Source organism: Muscardinus avellanarius (assembly GCF_963383645.1).
Source record: "Muscardinus avellanarius genome assembly, chromosome: 10".
Lineage (NCBI taxonomy): Eukaryota > Metazoa > Chordata > Mammalia > Rodentia > Gliridae > Muscardinus > Muscardinus avellanarius.
Window position 1 is genome coordinate 80,790,308 of NC_137796.1, and position 9,330 is coordinate 80,799,637.

Here is a 9,330-nt window from a genome sequence, read left to right on the forward strand (position 1 = left end):
TCAGGTTCAGTCTGCAGGCCCTGGATTCGTTTTTTATTACTGCTATAACAGACGACCAAGCTGGGCGTGGTGGCACACGCTTGTAATCCCTGTGCTTGGGAGGCTGAGACAGGAGGATCGCACAGGTTCAAAGCCAGCCTCAGCTACTTAGTGAGGCTCTTGGCAACTTAGTGAGACCCTGTTTCCAAATAAAAAGAAAATAGGTCTGGGAGTATAGCCCGGAGGTAGAAAGCCTCTGGGTTTCACCCCCAGTATCACCAAAAAAAATTTTTTTAATGACCACAAATAGCTTGGCATGGTGGCCGATGTTTGTAATCCCAGTTGGGAGGCTGAGACAGGAAGATCTCAGGTTCATGGCCAATCGCAGCTACTCAGTGAGGCCTTCTCTGCAACTTAGTGAGAACCTGTTTCAAAATAAAAAAACAAACAAATAAAATAAGGCTGGGGATGTAGCTTGGAGGTCGAATGCCCCTGGGCTCCATCCCCAGACCTGCAAAACAAACAAACAACAAAAAAAAACCCCAAAAACAAAAACAAAACAAAACAAAAAAATGTAGTGCCTTAAAACAACACAGACATACTATCTTATAGTCCTTGAAGTCACAAGTCTGAAATGGGTCTCCTTTGGTTCAATTCAAGGTGTCTGCAGGGTGGTGGTCTTCCGGAGGCTGTAGGAGACAATACTTCTACAAGCTGCCTTTATTCTAGCCTGCTGCTGAAACCCGTAGCCAGGAATTGCATCGTTCTACCTCTGCTTCTGACAGCTCATCTTCTTGGACTTTCTGCCTCCTCTTCCATCTCTTAAAGTCTCCTGAGATTATGCTCAGCCCACCTGGATAATCCAGGATTATCCCCTATCTCAAGGCCCTTAATTCAATCACTTTCACAAAATCCCTTTAACCCTGTAAAGTAACATACTCACAGGCTCCAGGGATTAGGATGCGGGTATCTTTGGGAATCATTTTTTGGGGTCCCACAGGCTGCAAGCCTGGGTCCTGGCTCCCAGTCAAGGAGTGAGGTGGACACTGGCTCCAAATTCTGCCAGCTTCTGGCAGGACTGACTTTGTTTCCCTTTGTCGGGGAGTTTTATGTGTGTGCAGTACTGGGGACTGAACCCTGGGGCATTCTACCTCTGAGCTTCACCCCCCAGTACTACTTTATTTTTTATTATTTATTTATTTATTTTTGAGGTACTGGAGATGAAACCCAAGGGCATTGTATCTCTGAGCTACACCTCCCACCCTATTTTTTAGCCTTTTTATTTTATTTTTGCGGGTCTGGGGATGGAACCCAGGGGCATTCGACCTTCAAACTACACCCCCTGCCCTATTTTTTATTCTTTATTTTGAAACCAGGTCTCATTGAGTTGCGGAGGGCCTCACTAAGTAGCTGAGGCTGTCCACAAACCGCGATCCTCCGGTCTCAGCCTCCCAAATGCTGGGATTACAAGCGTGCGCCACCATGCCTGGCTTGCCTTTTTATTTTTTTATTTTTATTTTTTATTTTTTAATTTTTAATTTTATTTTTGGTGGTACTGGGGGTGGAACCCAGAGGCTTTCTACTTCTGGGCTATACTCCCAGACCTTTTCTATATTTTATTTGGAAACAGGGTCTCACTAAGTTGCTGAGAGCCTCACTAAGTAGCTGAGGCTAGCTTCGAACCCATGCGATCCTCCTGTCTCAGCCTCCCAAGCGCGGAGATTACAAGCGTGCACCACCACGCCCTGCTTTTGCCTTTTTATTTTTGAAACAGGGTCTCAGTGAGTTGCGAAGGACCTTGCTAAGTAGCTGAGGCTGTCCCCTCCAGTCTCTGCCTCCCGAATGCTGGAATTATAAGCGTGTGCCACCAAAACCGGCTTATTTTTATTTCTGTAACAGGGTCTTGTTAGGCTGATGAGAATCTTACTACTTGCTGAGACCGTACTCAAACCTGCAATCCTCCTGTCTCAGCCCCCCAAGTACTGGGAAGACAGAAGTGGGCCACTATACCTGGCTTATCAGGGAGCTTTCTGAGACCCAGGGTTAGAGAGATGAGATATAGGAGAAAGCTTAAGCATCTGGGGAGTCAGGGCTGCGGGATGGGGGTGTTCTAGCTGCCCCGCAGTCCCCGGCACACCCTGAGATTCTGCTCTCCCTGTGGTCATCGCCACCCAGGCCACACTTTCGTTCCAGGGTGTCTCTCCACTGTCCTGAGCAATACCACAGCTTCCCCTCACCACTCTTTCCCTAGCTACAGCAAGCACTTTCACTAGCATGCAGACTGGTCCTCGCAGCAGCCCTGTGCAGGAAATAGTGTCCCATTTTACAGAAAGAGGGAACTGAGGCTCAGAAAGGAGCAATGACTTGTCTCTATATGTTTGCACAGAGAGACAGAACTGGACCCTCGGCTTCCTGGAGCTTAATACAGGTCACCCCATTGCCAGTTCTTCCCCTTGCTGCCACAGATAGATTTGCATTTCCATGTCTTTCATTTTTTTCTTTTGTGGTACTGGGGGTTGAACGACCTGTTTTATTTTTTTATTTTGAAGCAGGATCTTACTAGGTTGCTGAGTGTTTGGATAAGTTGCAGAGGCTGTCCTTGAACCTGCAGTCCTCTTAGCTCAGTCTCTCGAGAGACTGCAATTTCAGATGTGTCCCAGCTACACCTGACTTTCTTTTCTTTCTTTCTTTCTTTTTTCTTTTGTGGTCCTAGGGTTAGAACCCAGGACTTTGCACATGCTAGGCAAGGGCTCTGCCACTGAGCCACATCCCCAGCCCACCACACCCCATGGCATGCTTCAGCCAATGAAAGGTGGCATAGTTTGCCAAATTCCCTTTCTACAGGTGACCAGATGACATTCCAGGTGTGTGCCTGAGTGAAGGCCACTTGGAGCCAAGCCTTGGTCGGCTCAGATGAAATATAGGTGAGTAAAAAAGTAATCCTTATTTAAGCTACTGAGATTCAGGGGTGTTGTTGTTGTTGTTTATGGTACTGGGGATTGAACCCAGGCGCGTTCTACCTCCAAGCTACATCCTTGTTTAAGCTACTCCTTAGTACATCTACCTCCAAGCTACATCTCCAGCCTTATTTTATTTTTTATTTGGAAATGGTCTGGCTAAGTTGCTGAGGCTGGCCTTGAACCTGCGATCCTCCTGTCTCAGCCTCCCAAGTCCTGGGGTTACGGGTACCTACCACCATGCCTGGCTTCTGTCCACTGTTTTCTCCAGCACACTTTGTTGCTCTCTGTGTCATTGTCTACTGGGATCGGGAGCCCACAGATCAATAAGACAGGGCTTTTGCCCTTGGGATACTCACAGAATAATCCTACCCCAACTTCAATGCCCTGATCTCTCCTGAAACTCAGCCTGTCCCACTCATAACTTTGCCACCCACATCTCCATCTGAGTGTCCCTGTTTGGTAATGAGCACCACCGAACCACTAGCTTCAGCCAGAAACGTGATGTTCTCTTCAATGATCCCCACCCCCAACAACTAAACCATCGCTAGGCCCTATTGATTCCTTCTTCCAAACCCTTTCAAGATCTGTCCAGCACTTTCCAGCTTCACGTTTCTTACCTCTTTGCTGTTTCCCTGCCTCTGACCCACTCACCATACTATAGAAATAGTGAGCTTCCTCCTGTGTATAAATCCAATGGCACCACTCCTCTGCTCCAAGCCCTGCTGTGGCTCCCCAGTGCTCAGGTGCTGAGCTCAGTTTTCAAAGGTCCTGCAGAGTCTGGCCCTCCTTGTGTTTTCAGCATCATCCCTTGCCACTTGCTGCCAGGACGTGGCCAGGCTGAACCGCTTTCAGTTCCTCTAATGTCTGGGCTCCCTTCCCACAGAGGGGGCCTCTGCACATGCTGTTCTCTCTGCCTGGAATACGCATCACCCTGTCCTCCTCCTTCCCCTCAGCCAACTCCTATTTAGCCCCTAGTCTCAGCTTTCATTTTTTCCAGAAGGCCTTTACTGACAGGCCCTCTTCCTCTGGACCAGGAGTTCCCATCACAGGCACCCCGTCCCTCCCCAGTGTCCACACTCCCCTTGCATCCCACTGACTGCTGGCTGGCCTGGCCTCTACTAGCCCAGAGGGCTTTATTTTTTAATTTTTATTTTTGCAGGCCTGGGGATGGAACCCAGGGGCATTTGACCTCAGAACTACGCCCCCCCGCCCAATTTTTTATTCTTTATTTTGAAACAGGGTCTCACTAAGTTGCAGAGGGCCTTACCAAGTAGCTGAGGCTGTCTGCGAACTGCGATCCTCCATCTCAGCCTTCTGAATGCTGGGATGACAAGCGTGCGCCACCACACTGGGCCTGCCCGGGGGGCTTTAAAGGCTGCTCTGTTGTGCCCAGCTTTCTGCATAGGACCTAACACACACTAGAGGCTTAAGTGATATTTTTTGAGTAAGTGGAGGATGTGCATTAATACTCTGGGATACCTGTCAGGCTAAGCATTGTGGTGGGCTCTGGGGCTAGAGTGAGAGGAGACCTAGATTAGGATCCTGTTTGCTGGAACAGACATTCAATCTGAGGCGACATTCAATCTGAGATGTATGCCAGTACTTGGGAGTCTGAGGCAGGAGGGTCCTATTTTCAAGGCCAGCCTGGGTAATTTAGTGAGACCCCGTCTCAAAAAATAAAAAGGAAGCCAGACATGGTGGCACACACTTGTAATCCCAGTACTTGGGAGGCTAAGACAGGAGGATCGTGGTTCATGGCCAGCCTCAGCTACTTACTGAGGCTCTCTGCAATTTAGTGAGACTCTCTTTCAAAATAAAGAATAAAAAATAGGGCTGGAGGTGTAGCGCAAAGGTAGAATGCCCCTGGGTTCCATCCCTGGTAACACACACACACACACACACACACACACACACACACACACACACACAGGCTAGTGGTGTAGCTCAGAGGGAGAACCCCCTGGATTAAATCCCCATTATCAATCAATCAATCAATCAATCAATAGCCAGGCATGATAGTGCACGCTTGTAATCCCAGCATTTTGGAGGCTGAGACAGGAGGATCACTGTTTGCAGCCAGCCTCAGCTACTTAGTGAGGCCCTTTGCAACTCAGTGAGACCCTGTTTCAAAATAAAGAATTAAAAATAGGGCTGTGGGTGTAGCTCAGAGGTAGAATGCCCCTGTGTTTCATCCCCAGTACTGCAAAAATAAACAGATAAATAAATAAATAAATAAATAAATAAAATTTAAAAAGGCTGAGGAGTGCAGCTCAGGGGCTCAATCCCCAGTACAAAATATAAGAGAGGGGGGGGGAGGGGAGGGGAGGAAAAGAAGAGAAAAAGGCGCAGTACTAGGGGCTGGGGGTCAAAAAACTTCTCTAAGGAGATGAAGCTTGAACTGAGCCATGAAAGTGATGAGGACCATTGTGGATCCTTCAGTCCTTCAGCGGAGGCTGAGCCTGGACTGCAGAAGTGTAGAGAGAAGAATACTGTGATTGAAGCAAAAAAAAAAAAATAGTCTACAAGATGAGTCAGAGAGGTTGGCAAAGGCTGAACCACTCAGGACTTTCTAGGCCACAGGAAGACTTTTTTTTTTTTTTTTTTTAGTACTGGGGATAGAACCCAAGGGCATAGGCTGGCCTTGAACCTGAGATCCTCCTGTCTCAGCCTCCCAAGTACTGGGATTATAGGTGTGGGCCATCACGCCTGGCAAGAAGGAGCTTCTATCATTAAAGTAGGTTATTAAGCATCCTGACCATAAATCTCAGGGATTCTTAGGGAGCTTAGATTTTACCAATCACCCCTGACTTGCTGATTCTAAATCTCTTCTCTGCTTTTGCTTCCTCTATTTACTCATTCATTAATTTTGTAGTTTTGAGGATTGAACCCAGGGGCATTCTACACTCAAGCTACACCCCCAGCCCTATTTTTTATTCTTTATTTTGAAACAAGACCTCATTAAGTTGCAGAGGGCCTCACTAAGGAGCTGAGGCTGGCTTCAAACCTGTGATCCTCCTGTCTCAGCCTCCCAAGTACTGGGATTACAAGCTCACACCATCATGCCAGGTTTGCTTGGGCCTCTTCTTCCAAGGCCCCTTTTTCTTGCTCAGCTGAGTAACCACTTCACTCCCAAAGTACCACCAGTTCCAGGCTGTGCATATAGGACACTTGGCTCGTTTGAAGCAAAGGCCCAACAAACGACTGAAAACTGGACCAGGTATGGTGGTGCATACCTGTAATCTTAGTGCTTGGGAGGCTGAAACAAGAGGACCACAGGTTCAAGGCCAGTCTGTGACTACTTAGCGAGACTCGGTTTCAAAATTAAAAAATAAAACAGGCCAGGCATGGGGGCTCATGCCTAGAATCCCAGTATTTGGGAAGCTGAGATAGGAGAAATGAAGTTTTGAGACTAACCTCCACAACTTAGCAAGGCTCTCAGAAACTTGGCAAGACCCTGTTTCCAAGTAAAAAGTAAAATAGAGCTGGGCATGGTGGCACATGCTTGTTATCCCAGCATTCAGGAGGCTGAAACAAGAGGATCCTGGTTCACAGACAGCCTCAGCTACTTGGTGATAAGTAAAATAAAAAATTAAATGCGAGTAAAATAAAAATAAGTGAGTACGGCGGAGTGTGAAAAACACGAGAGAGGTCCGGTACACGTGGCATGTAAAGTTTTAATGGCACGGCTCTCCCGGGGATCAGGGCGAGGCACCATGGGGCCCGCGCGCCTGTCCGAAGCTAGAGGACGCGGGCTCTCCTTTTAAAGGCATGCATCTCGCGAGATGGGGGTTTTACTTGTGGGAACGCCCAATTCTCGCGGGGGGTTTCAGCCCCTCCCTTGCCCTGCAGAGGTCATGTGACACAAAGTCACATGAGTGCAGGACCCAACTTAACATTCCGGCCTTTTGATGGTAGGGATAATGGATGACGATTGGACCCTCTAGCTTCTTCCTGCTGTCAAGGGGCGTCGTCAGGGGCCCCAGGCCGGGAGGAGTCGGGAGTCCAGTCCCCCAGAAGGGGGTGCAGGTGGGTGCATAGCTGCAGTGCGAATTGGAGGTTACCCTGGACAGCTTAGTGATGTGCGCTTGAGGAGGCTTGAACAGGCAAGGGCTATTAAAGAAAAAAACAAATCATGAGATTGAGCAGGCGACCAAAAAGGAGACTGGTTTACTCAGTACCTGGAGAGCTACCCTGAGCTGGCAAAGAGGATGGAGGTTGAGGGATCCAGGAGCCATCAGTCTTCAGCCAGGCTGAGTAGGGCCAGCGGCAGGGCCTGGTCTGGAAAGGTGCTCCCCCTGTGTTGAGGCACCTGGGGCTCACCCTTTTCCAAGGGCACTGTTCCAGTGGCCCTCCTGGCCACACGCCGAGCAGTCTGATTGGTAGGCGTGGCTTTGCCCCACTTGAGGCAGGCTCCTGGAGGTAGTTGTTGTTGCAGTCCTCCACACCTAGGTGGCGCTCCAGGGGGCTGAGCCGCCACCGCCAGCCAAAGGGCAGCTACCAGGGATCTGCTTTTTGGCAAAGTCAAGAGTGTACGCTCCATCTCCGCCTGTTTCTCTCTGGAATTAAAACTTAGATGCTATGTTAAGGTTCTGTCAGCTGTGACGGACCTATACTCACAAAGAGCGCGTCCCGGGGCTGGTGTCCGGCAAGAATGGCAACGCAGACTCCCCACGGGCAGAGGGTGTCGCCCCAACCCCGGCGTTTCCCACAGCACCTAGGGCGCGCCCACGCGGGCCGCCCAGCAAAATTGCAGTCTGGCGCGGGCCAAGATGGCGACTGTAACATCACCAGGCAGTGACTACGCGCCATCACAAAATGGCAGCTGGCGGGAAAATAAATGGAAGCTGATGGGGGAGAGCATTTGGAAGGATACCAGACCGCTTATAAAAGTTCCTAACTATTCCTGGGCCACCGCAACCTATTTCCCAACTCATATCAAGGCAGACAGGCTCTCAGGGCATCTGCTAGTATAAAGGTTCGACTCCCCATAATTGGTTCGCGGGCGGAAACGAAGAACAGGAAATGGGCGTCCCCGATTTCCCTGCTCAATCGTTCGGAAACAGAGGTTAAGAGATAGGGAAGAACGTCTTCATTCCTTCTCAAAACCGGAGGATGACCTGGTCATCCGCAGCGTGGTCCCAGTGGACTGGGGGACAATGGGTCACCAAGCGCTTGGATTTTTAGGTCCCAGTGGACCGGAAGACCCAAGTCCGGAACCCGCTAACCAAGGGAAGGAGGCAGTTTACCGGAGTATAGTGTTGTCGGCCAGCGCTGGCTGTGACAGAAGCGCTGAGAAGCTGCTGGGGGCGCGGTGGAGCCAGGGCGCGCGGATGCCGGTGGCTGGTGTGGACGGCACTGGCGGCTGGTGGGATCAGTGGGGGCGCGCAGGCGGCGTGGCTTGCCGGGCCCGCGGCGTGGAGACAAAATGGCTTCCAGGCACGCGCCAGACGCTGAGGCTGGGCCCCGAGGAGCACCGCCAGTGAGCCTGGCTCGGGGCGGGTGGGGCAAACCGGCCAGAGGTCCCGGCGGTGACCGGAGAACCAAGCTGGAACGGTGCTTTAGGAGGTCCAAGCGGCAGGCAGAGGTCCTGGCCCGCGCAGGCAGTTGGCAGGCAGAGCAAGTGCCAAGCTGCCTGGCTCGGGCCGGAAAGATGGCCGCCGACTCCTAGGATTGGTTAGGAGTGGAAAGTGGGAGGGATTAAAGATTGTGAGGCCTCCAGTGAGGCCATGAGGTGGGAGGGGTTAAAGATGGCGAGGCCTCCAGTGAGGCCATGAGGTGGGAGGGGTTAAGGATGGCGAGGCCTCCAGTGAGGCCATGAGGTGGGAGGGGTTAAGGATGGCGAGGCCTCCAGTGAGGCCATGAGGTGGGAGGGGTTAAGGATGGCGAGGCCTCCAGTGAGGCCATGAGGTGGGAGGGGTTAAGGATGGCGAGGCCTCCAGTGAGGCCATGAGGTGGGAGGGGTCAGGATGGCGAGGCCTCCAGTGAGGCCATGAGGTGGGAGGGGTTAAGGATGGCGAGGCCTCCAGTGAGGCCATGAGGTGGGAGGGGTTAAAGATGGTGGGGCCAAGATGGCGGCCCCCCAGTGATTCCACGTGTGCAAGATGGCGGGCCAAAGCTGGCGACCCCCCCACCCCCAGTAATTCCATGTGGCTGCTTACCGGAATGGCCAGGCCCAGGCAGCAGGGGTGGGCAGGTACAGGGTGAAGGGCGCCAGGGCGCGAGTCCGAGTGGAGGAACCAGCTGGAGCGCGGGCTGGACTTGGCGGGCTGGGGGCTGTTTAGCAGAGTGGCGGCCGCCTAGATGGAGGAGGCAGGCGGCCCCGGCAGGGGGGTCTAAGCAACGCCAGGCGCGGAGAAGACATAGGCGCGCAGTGTGGCGCAGTCCGCGGGCG